Source organism: Desmodus rotundus, chromosome X, assembly GCF_022682495.2.
Source record: "Desmodus rotundus isolate HL8 chromosome X, HLdesRot8A.1, whole genome shotgun sequence".
Lineage (NCBI taxonomy): Eukaryota > Metazoa > Chordata > Mammalia > Chiroptera > Phyllostomidae > Desmodus > Desmodus rotundus.
This window is the reverse complement of record NC_071400.1, coordinates 84,962,340-84,982,524: the sequence shown is the minus strand read 5'-3', so window position 1 is coordinate 84,982,524 and position 20,185 is coordinate 84,962,340.

Genomic DNA, 20,185 nt, shown 5'->3' with positions numbered 1-20,185 from the left:
AGTGAAATAAGCCAGGCGGTGAAAGACAAGTACCATATGATCTCACCTATAAGTGGAACCTAATCAACAAAACAAACAAGCCAGCAAAACAGAATCAGAGACACTGAAAGTAAGAACAAAATGACAGTAACCAGAGGGGAGGTGGGAGGGGATAATGGGGGAAAAGGGGGAAGGGTCATCAAGGAACATGCACAAAGGACACATGGACAAAACCAAAGGGGAGTAGGATCAAGGGTGGGAAGTGAGGATGACTGGGGTGGGGGGGAATGATGGGAGTAAAATGGAGACAACTGTACTTGAACAACAATTAAATTTTAAAAAAAATTAAAGAAAAACATGAAAACACGATTAAGTTCCTATATTTACATTAAATTTGTTTCATAGAAAAATAAACCATTTTTCTGTAGTTAATAATTTTTTATTTTATGTGTTATGTTATATTTACTTGGAAAAGTCTATCATTATAGGATAATAACACAACTGTTGAAATGGAAATTTCAAGCAAATAGACCATTTTATTCTCCAAAAGAAAATTCACCTTATTTAATTCAGGGTGGGCAAAAGTAGGCTTACAGTTTTGAAGACACAAAACACAGAGTTTATTCTTGTATTATTATTCATTAACACATTATTTTCCATATACAACTGTAGACCTACTTTTGCCCACACCTGTATTATCAGTGTTTGCTTTTAACTTCTTAAATATATTTTTTAATGGAGACAACTTCATTTTAAGTCTTAGTTTGGGGAGAAATGAAAGACACAAAATATGAATATTAAATACCAATATTTAATATTTAGTAGATTTATATTTGAAATTACATTGAGAGATTTAAAAAGATAGAGAAGATATTATTGTAATCAGTGGAAAGTGTAGAATGAAATGATTCTTGTCAGTTAATATTAGTGCATTTTGGACAAAACCAAAGGGGGTAAAGTCAAGGGTGGAAAGTGGAGATGGCTAGGGTGGGGGAGTAGTGGGGAGAAAATGGAGACAACTGTACTTGAACAACAATAGAAAACTGCAAAAAATTAATACTAGTGCATTTTGGAAGTTTCATAAGGCTTACAATTAGATATGAATTTTTAAAATTTTTTATCAAATGTCTTCTGTTTTCAATGAATACTGCTATGTATCATGCCTTTTAAGTTGAAAGATTGAAAGATTGAACCATTTATTCTTCTCAAATAAAAATGAGCCCAAGATATTAGTAAAATAGAAAGATCCATTTCTGCTCTTTTGAATGTGTGGTTTGTTGCATATAACAATAATATACCTGTTAGATAAATACCTCTTGTTTTGATAAAGTCAAATGGTGAGTAATTGTGTCAATAACTGAGTACCTGTGTCCCTAAAAATCTAAACCAAGAGCCAGAGATGACACAAATTATAAACCACCATCTTCCTAAGAAGTTAATCCAATTAGGTTTACTCTCAAAGTATGGTCACTTTATTTTTTAAAAAATGTATTGTTCAAGTACAATTGTTTCCATTTTTACCCCACCATGCCCCTTGCCCAACCCATCTCCACTTCTCATCCTCGAACCCACCCCCTTTGGCTTTGTCTATGTGTCCTTCATACATGTTCCTTGATGCCTCCCCATTATCCCTTACTAGCTAATATGTGTATTTTTAAGAATATATAGAGGCTTTTAGTAGATATATAAAGCTATTAACCCCCTCAGGGGAAAGAAAACAAGAGTTTCTTTTTATATGACTATTTTCAGAATATATCCTAATGATTGCCAGTATAAGTATAAAGTTCTGACAAGTAAATTCAAGTCTATCATTAAAATCTAAAAATAATTGTAAGCTTAATTTTATTCAACTTATTTCTTCCCATACATACATATAAATTTATGTTTAAAAAGACTGAAAGTGAACTAAGTACATCCCCTTACATAATCCTTTGATGGCTTTCACCACCGTGTGACATTAAGCAGACAAACTGTCTATATTCTTGCCTTATTCCAAGTTTCAAGTAATTTCTCTGACACCAGAATTCTTTAAAAAAGAAAACATGTTCTAAAAAGATTTGGATGTATTAAGCAAAATTCTAGTGTCACTTAAGAAGCCACATTCAAGTTCAATTTTCAATCCTACTGCTTTGCCATACTTCTGTAGAAATAGCTTATGTTTGCGCACACCCCTGGATCTTCCAAGCTATTTCATTCTCTGTTGCTTAGCCTAAAGTCCTGAGGTTAAACTTGAATTTTCATAAACACTTCAACAGAAGTGCATAAAAGAAGGAACATTTCAATAGTTGTAAAGAAAATTTTGGAGAACACAGTGGAATATGGAAATGCATGATTTCACTATTGAGGTATTTTTGGTGAAGTTTTAAAAATACATTCACTGGATAAACTATGAAATTATGTGTAAATCCAAAATTATCATCTCACAATTATAGGACATGAAATACTTTTATCTCCTTTTTGACATATTGCTAGACATATGTTTCCTACTTTTCAAAATCTTTGTCATGGGGGAAATCTGTCATAAGAGTAAAATTTTAAAATTGGAAAATATATCTATATTTGTTGGAATGAAAAAAAGCCAAGATAAATTATGTGTTTGCCTTTTTTTATAAATTTAATGGAATGATGTAGCTACTGATACATGCAGGATAACAAATCTTAGGATGTCTCTTTGGAAAGACTTATTTTGCTGAAAGGGCGCTATATCTTTGGAATATTTGTATGTAAATTTGCCAAATAATGCTTCTCGTCTCAATAAATACTTCAGAAGCATTACTGCTTTGAACCCACAGTGTATTTGTGTGTATGCATGTGCATGTGTGTGTGTTGTTATTACTCTTACTTAGCTTTGTACAATAATTTTTCAGGGCTCTTTCAGGGATTCTTGTACTTTTAATTGTGTTAAAAAAACACATAATATATCTACCATATTAAAATTTTAAGGGTACGGTATGGTAGTGTTAACTAAAGCACAATGTTGTACAGTGGATCTCAAGAACTTCTTTTCATGTTGCATGACTGAAACTTTTTACTTGTTGAACAGCAACTCTCTATTTCCCCCTCTACCCAACCCCTGGCAACCACCATTCTACTTTCTACTTCTGTGACTTTGACTATTTTAGATTCCTCATGTAAATGAAATCATTCCGAATTTGTCCTTCTATGGCTGGCTTCATTCACTAAGCCTAATGTCCTCAAGGCTCACCCAACTAGTAGCATATAACAGGATTGCCTTATTTTTAAGGCTGAATAATATTCCCTTGTATGTTTATACCATATTTTCTTTATCTTTTAATCTGTTGGTGGACATTTAGATTGTTACCACCTTGTGGGTATTGAGAAAAAATGCTGCAGTGAACACAGAATGCAGATACCTCAAGATCCTGATTTCAGTATTCAGAAGTGCAGTTAATTGCTGGGTGATAAGGTAGGTTTGTTTTTTTATTTTTTTAGCAACTTCCTTACTGTTTTCCATCACAGCTGCAATATTTTACATTCTAGCCAACAATGTGCAAGAGTTATAATTTCTTTATGTCCTTGCCAACACTTAAAAAAAAATAGCTTCCCTAACACCTGTGAGGTGATATATCATTGTTTTCATTTACATTTCTCTGATGATTACTGATGTTGAGCACCTTTTAATATACACCTGTTATCCATTTGCATGTCTTCAGTGGAGAAATGTCTCAAATCACTTGACCATTTTAAAATTTGAGTTATTGGTATTTTTTGCTATTAAGTAGTAGGAGTTTCTTGTAAATTTTGGATATTAACCCCCTTGGGTGATACATGATTTGCAAATATTTTCACTGTAGGTTGGTGTTTACCCTTTTGGTTATTTTCTCTGCTGTGTAGTGGCTTTTTAATTTGATGTAAACCCACTTATCTATTTTTGCTTTTGGTATCATACCCAAGAAATCATTGCGTAAATCAGTGTTCTGAAGCTTTCCCCTTTTTTTTCTCATAGGAGTTTTTCAGTTTCATGTCTTACATTCCACTCTTTAATCCATTTGAAGTTTATTTTGTTTATGTTGTGACATAAGGGTCCAATTTTATTCTTTTACACATGGATATCCACGTGTAAAGATCATTTTGTCAAGATCATTTTGTGAAGAGACTTTCCTTTTTCCATTGTGTATTCTTAGGACCTTGGTAGAAGATCAGCTGACCATATATATGTGGGTTTATGTGTATGGTCTCTCATTCCATTCCACTATATGTCTGTTTTATGCCAGAACTATAGTGTTTTGATCACAATATCTTTGTAATATATTTTGAAATCAGGAATTATGATGCCTCCAGCTTTGTTTTTCTCAACATTATTTTGCATATTCAGAGTCTTTTGTGGTTTTATATGACTTTTAGGATTGCTTTTTCTGTGTCTGTAAAATAATGCCTTTGGGATTTTGATAGACATTTCATTGAATCAGTAGGTTACTTTAGGTAGTCTGGACATTTTAACAATATTAAGTATTCCACTCCATGACCATAAGATGTCTTTCCATTTAGTTGTGTCTTTAATTTCTTTCAGCAATGTTTTGCAGTTTTAACATATATGTCTTATGTCTCCTGGGTTACGTATATTCCCAAACATTTCATTATTTTTGCTGCTACTAAAAATGGGATTGTCTTCTTAATTCCTTTTTCTTTTTGGATTGTTCATTATGAGTTGTGTTGTCTATAGAAAATCAGTTGCTTTTTCTATGTTCATTTTCTATCCTGCAAATGTACTAAATTTTTATTAGTTTTAACAGATTTTTTGGGGAATCATTAAGGTTTTCTACACATAATATCATGTCAGCTGTGAACAGAGATAACTTTACTTTTTCCTTTCTGACTTGGATGCCTTTTTTTCTTGCCTAATTGCTCTGGCTAGGATATTCAGTGCTATGTTGAATAGAAGTAGTGTGAGTGAGTGTCCTTGCCTTGTTCAAGATCTTAGAGGAAAAGCTTTTAATTTTTCACCATTAAGTATGATGTTAGCTGTGGGCTTCTCTTATATATCCTTTACTACTTGAGGTAATTTATTTCTATTCCTAATTTGTTGAGTGTTTTTCTCATGAAAGGGTGTTGAATTATGTCAAATGCTTTTTCTGAATCTATTGAAATGATCATGTGATATTTATGTTTCATTCTGTTAATGTGGTGTATCACAATAACTGATTCTCACATATTGAACCATCCTTGCATCCCAGGGATAAATTCTACCACATACTGTTGTATAATTCTTTTAATATTCTCTTTTATTATTTAATTTTCTGGCCTTTTTGTTGAGGATTTCTACATCTGTATTCATCAGGAATATTGTCCTGTATTTTTCTTTTCTTTTAGTGTCTTTTTCTGGCTTTGGTATCAGGGTAATACTGGCTTCATAAAATAACTTTGGAAGTGTTCCCTCCCCTTCATTTTTTGGAAGAATTTGACAAGGATAGATATTAATTCTTATTTAAATATTTGGCAGAATGCCCAGTGAAGCCACCTGGTCCTTTTGTTGTTGTTGGTAGATTTGTTGATTAGTGATTCACTCTCCTTTCTAGTTATGTGTATGTTCATATTTTCTTAGATATGAGGGATAAAAAGTCAAGATCATTTTGCCAGATTTAATCTACTTATGATCAAAGTAGATTAAAAGCAAAGATGAGTCACAGAATTTTATCCCTTTGAAGTTATATTTGAATTAATAAGTCATCACATGTGAACACCACTGATTGTTCATAGTTCAAGTTATTAGCCCATTTGAAGTGACATAGATGATGAATGAAATATCTGATTACATAAGTCTTGTATGTTATATAATCAGGGCAAAAGAAAATTAATGTATCTTTGTTTTACCTTACACTGTGCTACAATATTATTTACTGTAATGCATGTGCAGATAGGGGAAGTATGGAAATGGCAGATAATTTTCTGATTTTGTACCAAATATGAAAAATTTTTAGTTTATTCTTCAAAGTGGACTAGATGGTTTAAAACACATTGGTCTTATATCATTTATATATATATATATAACATGCATACAATGTAATTATCTACAGTATACATATAATTTTGCATAACATTTTATTTCACAATAATATAGAATTACTATCTCTCTATTCAGAAATTTTGGAGAGCCATAGTTTTGAATTTGCACAGACCCTTCTTTACCTATAGGGATTTTGCCTATGTGCTTGAGTAGTCTAGCATTTTCCATTTTATTTCTTCTATTTAGCAGAACCCATTGAACATTGACATCTGGCAAGCATATAAGCTTAACATGTGCACGTGAACAATGATGCGATAAGCAACAGATCTATGACCGATGTTTGCTCTTACTAGCTTGTACATGTATTCATCAACCTTATCACGTGAACAATATAGAACAAGGCTTTACACTGAATTCACATTGAATTTGCTAAAGGCATTTGTTATTTTAAACAATGTTTAAAGAGGAAGGTAGACATAAACTGCTTGTAACATTTGCTTAAAAATTTTGACATGAGCTAAAAGATATTGGGTATTCTTTGTGATGTAGTTATTGTTCTAAGTGCTTTATTTTATTGACCAAATTGCTTCTCACACAAGCTAAATGAAGGGTGATTATGATACAAAATTTATAGATAATGAAATTGAAACCCAAAGAGTATAAACACACAGGTAGACATGGTGACATCAGAATTGAACTTAGGCTGTTTGGTCCCAGAGTTTGTGCTCTTAAATCGTAATAAATGTTGCATTATAAAGCAGCCTATAAGAGGCTCTAAATTATATCATTATAAAATTATACATTCATGTATAGTATATGTTCTATCTATCTACCTATTAGTGTGTATAGCAGTGGGTTAATTATCTAAAGACTAATGATTTGTTTAAAGAATATTGAAAAACAATCAATTTCCCTCAATAAATGTAGTTTCTAGAATCTAGAGTTTAAAATAACTAAAGCAATATAATTCACTATAACAGATATATTTAACAATCTCAATTATTAAATGTTTCAGTGTTAGTATTATTAAATGTTTGTGTTTAAGAAGTTACTTGTTTTTTTCTGAGTAAACAATGAAGAGTGAAACTCTAATTTATTACAACAGGAAACAAACAATATCTTGTCAGGGAAGTAGCCACGACCTTTTGCTCATCCTCATTTTTCACCTTAGAGTATTCTTTGTTTACCATGCTTTTATGTATGGCAGAATAACTTTTCTCAAATTATTTTTATTTTCTCTGTGATAGTAGTAAACCTGGTAATATTTCAAATTCTTAATATGCTTATTTTAATAACATTCTCCCTGTCAAGGTTTCTCATTAAATGTTGTTTTACATATATGTGTATGTATATATGTACACATGTGTGGTCATGTGCATATGCATGTATATATATAGTGTGTATATTTATCTAATCAAGAGGAAATACATATAAATATATATGTGTGTGCATATATGTGTGTGTGTGTGTGTGTGTCTAATCAACAGGAAACCCAAATTGAGGGGCCATTCTGTAAAATACATGGTTTATATTCATCAAAAATGTCAACATACTTAAATTAAAGAAAACTTGAAGAGCTCTTCCAGATTAAAGGAGACTGATGAGACTGTTGGAGGAGGTCATTGAGAGGATGTGACCGCCAGTTGAGACATACCCAGACAATTAGAGGCTCCTCCCTCCCTCCCTTATTCTTAGAATGTTTTCCACCCACCCTTCCCATAGCTGGAGCCGTTTTGAGAATGCAGCCTTGGGAGAGCAAGATGTTGTTGAGACTGTCTGTACAGTATTATGTGACTAACCCAGTTAAAGCTTCTATATAAACTTTTAAGATTCTGGAGTCTAGACAGAAATCAACTTGTCTTGTGGTTGCCCAAGACAAGCCTCGTATATAAGTTCCTTAGCTTGCTAAATCTGCCACCCATCAATCTCAGTGACCTGCTTCTCTCTTCAGTTTCTCCTAGCCTTCCATGTATGGTGGACTAGTTTCAGATTTTACCCAGGAAACTTCCAATATGGAACCAACAGAGAGGTTTGCTATTAAATTCGAATTATAATTCCAGATTGTGTTCTGGGCCAGATTTGACATTCTATAATGGACATTAAGAGTTAATTGGCGTAATTTGAAAACAGGGCTTTTTTTACATTGATGTTAATATCTTGACTGTGATAAATGTACTGTGGTTTTTTAAGAGAATGTTCTTGCTTTTCTGAAAACATGCTAAGCAATTAGAAGCAATATAATTGCAACTTACTCTCAGATTCAGAAAAATATATAGATAGATACCCACATACATACTTATAGAAAAGTAGAGAATAACCAAGCCAATGTTGTAAAAATTTAACATTTTGGAAAGCTTTACAGTTTACACTATTTTTGCTGTAAGCCTTAAGTTATATGACCAAAACAAGCCAAGGTCAAAATTTTCTTTCATGCCCTCATTTTACTTTATGGCTCTTTCACATTTGACATTGCTCCTCACTACTCTTGAAAACTCTTATTCCCTGAATTGCATGATACTGAATTCTGTGATGCTATATGCACTTCTTGAGACTATTCTGAAAGCACTGCTTTTCCACAGAACTTCTGGTCTTTTTGCTCTACACATTTCCTAACTAATAGTGTCTAGTTCTGTGTATTACACTACCACCTTGGGAGTTAAGGAGTCCTAAATTTATTTGAGAAAAATCTCAAGCATAGATTTTTCTTTGTGTTCCCTGCCTTTTTTAACCCCTTCTTACTGATACTTCAACCCTTTCTTACTAGATGCCCTCACCTAAATTTTCCATAAGCAAGTTGTTCTGAACATGTTCAAAGCTGTATGTTATTTTGCTCTTGAAACCCAAATGCTGCTTCTGTGTTTTTACTTATTTATTGCATTTGTCATCCCATTCAAAAACATGATTGCATCTTAAATGATGCACACCAGGTGTTATATTGAAAATTCCTTAATCTCTATTGTCTCCATTCAACCTGACATTTATTCATTCAACAAATATTTATTTTATTTGTATTCAGTACTGGGACCCTCTAGAGCAGTGAACAAGATGTATGTAGCTCAGTTTTGATGAGGCTTACTTTCTGTTGGGAAAAGAAGACAATTAGATATAAGTCCTCTTAAGAACTTAAAGAAATTTGTGTTACCAAGTACAATAGCATACAGATTCAGTGTCGAAAATCTGGAAAATAAAGGGAAAAGAGAAAAAAATCAATCATCCCTTATTCATCGCTATTATGCATTATGACAATTTACTGCCACCAGTGAGATAAATTTAAAATGCACTTCTGGCCCTGGTTGGTGTGGCTCAGTGGATTGAGTGCCAGCCTGAGAACCAAAAGGCTGCCAGTTCAATTCCCAGTAGGGGCACATGCCAGGGTTGCAGGCCAGGTGTTCGGTTGGGGGCATGGGAGAGAAAACCGATTGATATATTTCTCACATATTGATGTTTCTCTCCCTCACTTCCCCTCTCTCTAAAAGTAAATAAATAAAATCTTCGAAAAATAAAGTAAAAATGCACTTCTGATCATAGCATACCACTTCTCTGTTTAAAATTCTTCAGTAGCCCTCCACTGGTCACAGGGCAGCCTTCAAAGACCTTGACAAGCCTTCACAGTAGTTCACACCCTGGCCTCTGCTTACCCAAAGGTTCCTTTTGCTTGTATGTCCTGCTCTCACTCCCCCTACTTTCCTCACAATTTTTTCTGGAGCCCTTTTGAATAACTTGATTTTGCCAGAGTGCTACACTCTTTCCTACTCCACTGATACACCACTGGACCTGGTGCATACTTCTATAATGCTAATGACACCCAATTGCAGATTTTATGGATGTTTTTCTTTACTGGGCTCCTGAAGGTAGAAAGGGCATATTGATTTTTTAAGTTCGCAATACTTAACTATACTTGGTGCATAGTCGGTGTCCACAAATATTTATTGAAATGATTAAATAAAAACACCATTATGTATTATCCCATAAAGTATGGGACAAACAAAATGTATTTTGAATGTTTAGAATTTATAATTGGTAATAATTACATTGTCTTGGTGGACATGTATAATGCTGATATTCGGTGACATCATTATTTATTTATTTTTATTTTTTGTGTGTTTCTATTTATATATATTTTTAAATTATTTTATTGTTGTTCAATTACAGTTGTCTGAATTTTCTCCCCACACCTCCCCTCAACCCCATCTAAACCCACCTCCCTCCCTTGCTTCCACCCTCTCCCTTGGTTTTGTCCATGTGTCCTTTATAGTAGTTCCTGAAAACCCTTCTCCCCACTGTCCTCTCCCCCTCCCCTCTGGCTGTTGTTAGATTGTTCTTAATTTCAATGATATTTTAAATACACTTACTGAATCTGCAAAAGCACTTCCTCCACAAATACAGCATCCCAAACAGAATATCACTTTCTGTAAAAGTGTGCTTTTATTCGGCTCTCAAATTCTTACTAATTTGACATTCTATTCATTTGTACATAAAAACCAAACCAAGTAAATACATAAATAATTTATATTAATCAATTGTGTTTTTAAACTCTCTGCTTTGACCCGTGTACTTCAAGCTTGGCCCTAGGCCAAAACAGTTTTGAAGGTGAGGTTGGTTTGTAGTGGTTTTTTTTTTTTTTTTTTTTTTTTGGAATGGTTATCTACTGTTTTAAAGTAAGAGTTATCATAGTGTCTTAACATTTTCTGTATACAGTAGAATATTTAAAAACTCACTGATGGAATCACATCGAAGGACAAAAGAGGAGTACAGACCATAGTATCTTTCTTTGTTATATTTTGAAATGAAAATAAAATGTGAAGAGTCCTTTCACATCTTCCCTTTCCATATCTATAGGCACACCTCATTTATTGCACTTCACAGATACTACGTTTTTTAAAAATTGAAGGTTTATGACAACCCTGCATTGAGCAAGGCTATCAACACCATTTTCCAACAGGCCCAGATGATGGTTAGCATTTTTAGCAATAAAGTATTTTTAACTAAGGTAAGTACATTTTTTAGACATAATGCTATTGATTGCACACTTAATACACTACAGAATAGTGTAAGCATAACTTGTGTATGCACTGAGAAACTGAAAGGTGTGGGTGACTCGCTTCATTGTGATATTGCTTTATTGTGGTGGTCTAGAATGGAACCTGCAATATCTCCAAGGTATGTCTGTACTAGTGTATAAAAAACAAAACAATTGTTTTGCCTTTCTCGTTTTACCAGATGTATCTTAAAATTAGTGTTATTTGTTGCACCCTTTACTGAACAACAGTTCTTTTAAAAATACTGCTATTTGCAAAATTTAAACATTTTATTCATATGCAGAGGTGTTCTGTAAATGGAATCCAAAGTGACAATTAGTATAGTTGCTTTATTTTGAAAATTGAGTGTGTTTTCTGATGACTGTGCAAAGAGATTTTATAGTAAGAGCAATAACTTACAAACGTGTGAATGACCCACAGACTTGGACAAGTGTAGGGATTGACTGCGGGAGTGGGGGATGGGCTAGACAGAGGAGAACAAAGGGGAAATATTGAGACAACTGTAATAGAAAAACAATAAAAATGATTTAATAAAAAAATTAAACAAGGGACAACAGAAATTTATAGCAGATTGGTTAGAGTTCTTTCTGTCAGTAAATAAAGGTAAGGAATATCTGAAATGATAAAGAACAAAGGCTTAGCCCAGGTTGTTTATTTTCTTCGTTAATTATAGTTAAAGCACAGAAATGGCAAAGAAAATTATTCAAGCTATGAAATTGTGCTGGTATATCATTTGGGTAACATTTAAGTATATAGCTTATGAAGAATTTATGTTAAATGTTTAAGACAAAATACGAGAAAGACTTGGAAGTTTTAGTTACAAACAGATAATTTACTTAAAAATGATATAGCAAAGTGAATTAAGTAAACTAAATTAAGTTTTATAGTTTATATATTATTGTAGCCATTCCAAACTACTTTTGTCTTTCAAGATTGTCAGCCAAAAATAATTTAGTAAAGAAGAGTGATTTACAAACTGATTATACAATAATGTGGTAGATTCACTGATAGAGGAACATGATAAGGGATTTGAAAGAATGTGCGTGGGGAAGCAGTTTACAGAGAAGGCAACATTTTATGTACATGTTAAAGAGTGCATAGCAGTTTGCAAGATATGGGTTGACAGAAGAAATGCATTTTAGCTCATGCAAAGAAGCTGACGTATGAATGAGCATGGTATAGTTAGCAACTGGTGAGAAATTTGATATGTATTACCAACAATGTTTTATGTTATCTATTATTAAGAGAATGTTTTCCCAGCATTATTTTACCACATGATCCTTTGCTCAAATGCAACAATATTTGGAAACCCCATTTGTAAAAAATAATTATCTCAGATAATGTCAGAAACAGATCTTTTGTTTGATTAGGGTCTACAGAGTACTCTCTCCCTCCTAATCCTCTCAGGTGATCTCTGAGGAGATTCAGAGAAATCCCTAGAAATCACCCCAGCACAATTTGACATTCATTGTCCTAGATGACCTGGTTCAATGTTAATTGTATGCAAATTTCCCTCCAGTTCACATGTTTGTCATATTCTGAGCTGAGACATCAAACAATTTGTTTTAAATTCCCTGTACTTCACAACAGAGTTTTGCTACCACAGCTCTTGGAAATTTAACTAGCTATATCAGGCAGAATCAATAAGGTTATGCTGTTGTAACAAACAAATCCCAAGCTTCATGGCTTAACACAACAAAAATTTAGTTTTAACTCATACTATATGACGCAAGGAACTAAAGGATCTGCTCATTGTAGACACTCAGGAACCCAGACTGATGAAAGTACCTTCTCAATAGCTTCTTCCATGATAGTCTTGGTAGAGAAAGAATTTAGCAAATCACTCATTGGTCTCTTAAATCTGACAAAGAATAGACATATTTCATTTCCATCTCACATTTTATCGGACAAATAATTCCATGTATCTGTGGCAAACTTAACTAGTGTCAGGGAAATGGAATCCTAACATGTACCTGAAAGCATAGAAACACTTAGCAAACTCTACTAATGACTTCTGCACTACCCATGCCTATTCTCCCAACTGATGAACTTCCTTCTGAATTACAAATGTAATTAATTGATACCACTTTTTTGCATGTGTGAGATTAAGAAGAACTTCATGATTTTCTTTTTGAAAGAAGAGCCTCTTCAGAACTCAATAAATAGCTAAACAGGTGACTTGGCCTTCCTTGGCTATGACTAAAAAGCAGTCAGCTTGACCTATGGCAGATGATGACTGGAGAGCAGAAAAGGAATCCAGGACAAAAAGAGGGAGCATAAAGCAAGAAATAAAACTAGAGAGGGAGACAGTCAATGTAACCATAGAGTGCCTTTTTGTCAGTGATGTAGTTCCTAATCTATTCTATTTAATACCAGGATATTGAATGCTGTATATACTTGGGTTCACCTGCTTTAACTGTATCTCCCTAACAATGCCTGAAGGTGCTCCTTTCAATATGTATTTGAAAGTAAAATTGCTATCAGTTTTGCTGAGAAAATCCATGTGTGCATGTGTGTGTGTGTGTATGTTTCTCTAAGTGTATGCACAGGTATATAGTTCATAGTAAAGTTGGTCATAATTAAGTACAGAAAATTATACAATCTATGCCTGGTGTAAAGCTTGAATTGATTCCTTTGTTTGTTTGTTTGTTTCTTAACAGGATGTTTGGGCTGCCTTATCCAGAAGGCAGTAGAGAATTTTGTGTAGATTGAGGTCTCAGTCTTCAGTTGAGGTCTGTATCTCTCACCTGTTGTAACCTCTATGTTCCACATTTTTTCATGCTGTGCTAGTTGCTTTAGGCTATCAGAAATGTTAATTGTAGTAATTTATCAGTGTCCCTCTGCTTGCAGTTGCTTTCATTTCAGTCCTTAAATCTCTCTTCCTGGGTACAGAATTAATCAACTGTACTACCAGGTCAATCAGTGTTAGTACTTCTTTTCCTAATTGCTGTTGAGTCCATCTGTATGATACTGGAACTGCCACTGCCCCTGGAAAGCAACTACCTCTCCTCTGTCACATCTCTCAATTACTCCTGCCTTTTTTGTTGTCTTTTTACTGCTGCAGTGAGGATATTTTATAGGACTCTTACTTTGGGTTGAATAGCAGATATTTTTTCCAAAAGATATTTTCCCTCCCCTTTAAACTGTAAATTTAATAAACATTTACAGAACACCTATTTTGGCAGATACTGTGCTAAATAAATGTTAGGGATTCAGAAATGAATTCAATATGACCCCTGCTTAAATGCCAACAAGCACCTCATAAGGGTCCCAAATCAAAGTACCTAAAAGCAGTCCAGCAAGTATAAAAGAGGTGGGTAGGATGTAACGCAATAATGAGTAACCAGGTCTATGTGTAATCAAGAGACACCTATCCCTTGTTGTCATGAGGTTAAATAATCAGAAATCTTCAAATTTATGTATGAGTTAAAATCTTAAATTTGAATGTTTAAGTATTGGCAATTGGCCCAAGTATTTTTAAGCAAAAATATTTTAATGAGTCAACTAGAAGATTAAATTATTGTAAAAATACTTCACAATGAAGGCTTCCCCTTATGGTTTTTTATATCTAAGATATTATTCCTCCAGTGTTATGTAAGCATCAGGACCATGGGCAGCATCTTGGATTTCCATATGAATACATTTTCTATAATGAGAATTATTTTGTTTTTATTATTTTTATTTTTATTATTGACACTATTACAGATGTCTCTATCTCCCACCCCTTTCCCCACCTCCACCCAGGCCCCACCACCCTTCCCTCTGTCCATCACTGCACTCCTGTCTGCTTCCATGGGTTGTACATATGCATTCCTTGGCTAATCCTTTCCCCTTCTTCCATTCAGTCCCCCCTTCCCTTCTAACAGCTGTCAATCTGTTGCATGTATCTATGCCTCTGTTTCTATTTTGTTTATCAGTTTGTTTTGTTTATTAGATTGCACATATAAGTGAGATCATAGGATGGTATTTGTCTTTCTCTGACTGGTCTGTTTCACTTAATATAATACTCTCCAGGTCCATCCATGCTGTCACAAAAGGTAAGATTTTTATTCTTTTTTTATGGCTACATACTATTCCATTGTGTAAATGTACCACAGCTTTTTTATCCACTCATCCACTGACAAGCACTTGGGCTGTTGCTAGACCTTGGCTATTGTAAAAAAACTATGTAATGAACATAGGGGTGTATATATTCTTTCTGATTAGTGTTTCTGGATTTTTAGGATATATTCCCAGAAGTGGGATCAGTGGGTCAAAAGGCAGCTCCATTTTTTACATACTATATGGATCCAATAAAACGTATCTGTGGATCAGATAAAACCTTAAGACCCCCAAGGTTGGCTTTTGATGTAAGCCATTTACATTGTAATGGTTTCTTCACACTTCTGCACTTCCCAAAATAATATTCTCCTATATGTGACTTACATATTGATCACACAACCTAGATAACTTTGGGCCTAACTGATAGAGAAAGTGGTAAGAAAATCATGAATTCAAAACCTAAGAAGCAAAAATATGATTTAGGATCTCAAGGACTGATGGCTTCAACAGAAATGAAATGTTTACCAGGAGCTCACTGAGACATCACCATTTTCTAGGACCAGGAATTGAGAGAGAGAAGCCAGGCAGCATGGAAGTGAAGCAGGAAAGACACAAATAATCAAATATATTCAATTTAATTACTTAATTCCTTCCAGTAAGAAAACATTTCTTGAGTGTCCTATGCCTTTACAGCACTACATTAGGTCCAGGATTTACAAATATTTGCAAATGAAATCTTTGTGTCTCGGCACAATAAGAATGGAGCTTCTTCAGCAAGATGACTTACTGAGTGTACGATCTCAGGAGAAAAAAATATATAAGGGAGAGAGGGAAGCATAATGTGTCAGATAAAGACACTAAACAAGGACATGGTTTCAGAAGTTTAGCCTCAGCTTGATCCCATGGTGAGTGTGAGTTGTATCACAGGACTTTTCCAGTCTGCAGACAAAGGGTGGAGAGATTAGGCCATTACAGGCATATCTCAGAGATATTGCGGGATGCAGACCACTCTAATAAATCAAAGATCACAGTAAAAATGAGTTGTACTCTTTTTGAGGGTGGAGGGTCTTGCCTTCAGTTTGTAAAAACCAGAACACTTGTGGAGCGCAATAAAGTGAAGTACAATAAAACAAGGTATGACTGTATATCCCTGTATCAGTAAGTCATTTATTAGAGCTGCTGAAAGGGGGACTATACCCTCCTCATGTCTTCAGGTCTGATGGCTCCAATTATGCAGGAGCAATCTTCCAGTTAAGAGTAATACTGGAAGTCGATACCAACACCATAGCTGTGTGCCTAGCTCCATAGAGGCAATCTGGACAATAGAATATGTTACACTGAGTGTTCAAAGTCACTAGAAATTAATGGAGGAGAGAGCAAAATGTAAAAGAAGGCATGAGGAATGCTGTTATTGAAATGATGTTCAAATTCTGTCGGAACAGTGGAGAGTAAGGAGTAAGTGGGGAGAGATAGGCACAGACTTCATTAAAAATGTAGTAATCGAAGCTGATCATTGAATATGTGTATGAATATTTCAGGTGGGGGAAGTCATCCCAAACAAAAGAAATAACTTATGTAAAGGCCTAAAGTACTGTGCTGTTGTTCAGAGGTATAAGTTTGAGAACATCTGCTTGTGTTCTGCCTCAGCCATATGCCAAGAATGTGTGGTCCCTTTGGTGGTGATCTCACTGCTCTGGCCCTGCTTGGTGGTTGCCTTCTCCTGGCTCTCACAACACTAGCATTATATGGTCCAGGCCTCCCTTCAGCACTAATGGCACCATCTCCTCTGCGCACCCATGTACCCATCCACCAGATGTTGCTTGGCTACTTGACCAGTGAATATGGACCCAGCTCTGGCCTAGAGAATCCAGCAAACTTTTTTTTACCATCCAGTGAGCTGCAACTCCATCTTCTCCATTGCAGCAGTCAGCATGGCTGCCTTGGGAAGGAGGTCCCCTTCCAAGTATGTCCCTCCTTAGCTACTCTCTGCAGCCCTGGGTTACCATATAAAGCTGCCTTACATCTTTTTTTTTAATCCTTACCATAGGACATGTCTCTTGATTTTAAAGGGAGAGGAAAGGAGAGAGAGAGAAACATCAATGCAAGAGAGAAACATTGATCGATGGCTTCCCAACTGAGGATTGAACCCACAGCCTAAGTATGTGCCCTGACCAGGGATCAAATCCACAGCCTTCTGGTGCATGGGAGGACACTGCAACCAACTGAGCCACCTGGCCAAGGTGAGTTCTCTTACCTCTTATAATTAGTCTTTTATCATAGCTTAATACTTATAGTATTAAACTTCCCCAGTTTAGTTTCTCTGGGTCCTAGTACCTCCTATAAAACAGATACTAAAAGCTGCCCAAATATGAACATGTGTTGTTTCTGAGGATCAACTGATATGATGTATGTACAAGCATTTTGTTACATGTAATATGCAATATAAATGCAAGCTATTTTATTTTTGTATTAATGATGGTACATGATTGACTTTGAAAATTTAATATATGCTTATTAATGCAAATGTTTGGCTATTATGCCATTACCATTTCTGATTCTGAAAAAATGGTCTAGTTGTTTGTGGATTATTTCCAAATTACTATTGTCACTCATGCAGAAACGTTGAAAATGCAAGCTGTGATACGATGAAGCATCCCCTTCTCTATCATAAAATTTTACTTAGAGAAAGAATTCTGACTGAAGTGCCATAAGAACATGATAAAGAGCCGAAGCCTAGAAGTGCAAAATCACTCAAGCAAGTTTATAAAGCTTAGAAATCCCAGGCAGTTGATATTTATCACACAACCAAATGCTAATGCATCTAGGAAAATAACATCAGATCCAGATGCAGCTATTAGGCATGTGCTGGGGGACAGGTCATCTGTGCTTTTCATCTGCCAAGGCAACCTTTAGAGGGAGTCTGTGATGAACTTTGGTGAGAAAAGGAGTAAGGAAAATGTAAACACCGATATTAACTTTGTCCTATCTCTGAAAAGACTCAGATCTAACACCTAACTATATTAGCTCAGGGTTGTTTTTCACTTGGTAAATGGCTTTGAAATATTTTCAAGTATTCAGATCAGTAGTATAGAAAAAAAGTAAAGTCACCAGCTGAAATGTAAATCTTCAAATTATGCGAGTGATTTTGAAATGTTTTTAAGTATTTAATTCAAAGGTGTAGAAAACAGTAAAAACAACCCAAAAATTCAAACAAATTCTTCTGTACTAAAGCTACTTCTATCTACTTGAATGGCCAAAAGAATATAGATATTTTTAGTTAGATTATCTTGTTATTACATAACTTTCAATGTTCTTTTTTAAAATGACTTTCCTGGTACCTCAAAGTCAGTAAAAATGTGAAAGTTGAAATGTTTAGTTTGAGCCTCTTCAACAGATGGTGTTGGGAGATCTGGACAGCTACGTGCAAAAAAATGAAACTCAATCACCAACTTACGCCATACACAAAAATAAACTCAAGATGGATAAAAGACTTAATTATAAGTCCTAACACCATAAAAGTCCTTGAGGAAAACATTGGCAGGAGGATCTCAGACATTCCACGTAGCAACATCCTCACAGACACATCCCCTAAAGCAAGGGACATAAAGGAAAGAATAAACAAATGGGACCTCATCAAAATAAAAAGCTTCTGCAGAGCTAAAGAAAACAGCATTAAAATACAAAGAGAACCAACAGTATGGGAAAACATATTTGCTAATGATACCTCAGACAAGGGCCTGATCTCCAAAATATATAAAGAACTCACACGACTCCACTCCAGGAAGACAAACAGCCCAATTAAAAAATGGGCAAAGGACTTGAACAGACACTTCTCCAAGGAAGACATACAGAGGGCCCAGAGACATATGAAAAGATGCTCAGCATCACTAGCCATCAGAGAGATGCAAATTAAAACCACAATGAGGTACCATCTCACACCAGTCAGAGTGGCCAACATAAACAAATCCACAAACAAATGTTGGAGAGGATGGGGAGAAAAGGGAACCCTAGTGCACTGTTGGTGGGAATGCAGACTGGTGAGGCCACTGTGGAAAACACTATGGAATTTCCTCAGAAAACTAAAAATGGAACTGCCCTTTGACCCAGCAATTCCACTGCTGGGATTATACCCTAAGAACCTTGAAACACCTATCCAAAAGAACCTGTGCACCCCAATGTTCATAGCACAATTTACAATAGCCAAGTACTGGAAGCAACCTAAGTGCCCATCAGCAAATGAGTGGATCCAAAAACTATGGTATATTTACACAATGGAATTCTACACAGCAGAGAGAAGAAGGAGCTTATACCCTTTGCAACAGCATGGATGGAACTGGAGAGCATTATGCTAAGTGAAATAAGCCAGTGAGTATAACCAGAGACATTGAAGTTAAGAACAATCTAACAATGGTCAGGGGGGAGTGGGGAGGGGACAGTGAGGAGAGGGGATGACAGGAACTACTATAAAGGACACATGGACAAAATCAAGGGGGAGGGTAGAGGTGGGGGAGGGAGGGGGGTCAGCTGGGGTGGGGCAGAGGGATGGGGAGAAAAGGCACACAACTGTAATTGAATAACAATAAAAATTAAAATAAAAAAATAAAAATAAAAGTGACACACACAAAAGAAAAAAAAAAGAAATGTTTAGTTTGATAATATTGTCATTATTAAAAATTCCCACTAAACCTTAATTTAGGCTAAGTAATAATGACATTTTCATAATTTAGGAGAGTATTTCACTGATTGAAAGGTGTATAATGACATGTATCACTACCACTAGTATGTCCAAATCTGAATTAAAATTGCTATTAAATTCGTTTTCCCAGGTTGAATTCTCCAGGAATAGTCATTGAAGACAGAGTTTGGGGACAAGATGTTTATCAGAGAAGAGGAACTATAATGTAGGAAGCTATGGAGTAAGTAATGCTTTGCAGAATGTCTCATGTTGGGTCGTATTGGCTGAGCCTTTATATTCCTGCTTTGCTTAGTGAGAGATGAGGACTATTCTGGGGAGAATGTGACCTCTGACAAGAAAGTGATCTGCACCTGAGAGAGACCCATTGGAAGCTGACACCTGGAGGCCATCCCTTGCTACTCCCCATAGCCAAGCATCAAGTCTTTCCTTGAAAGTACATCTGGTTGCTGCATCCCATGTCTGTCT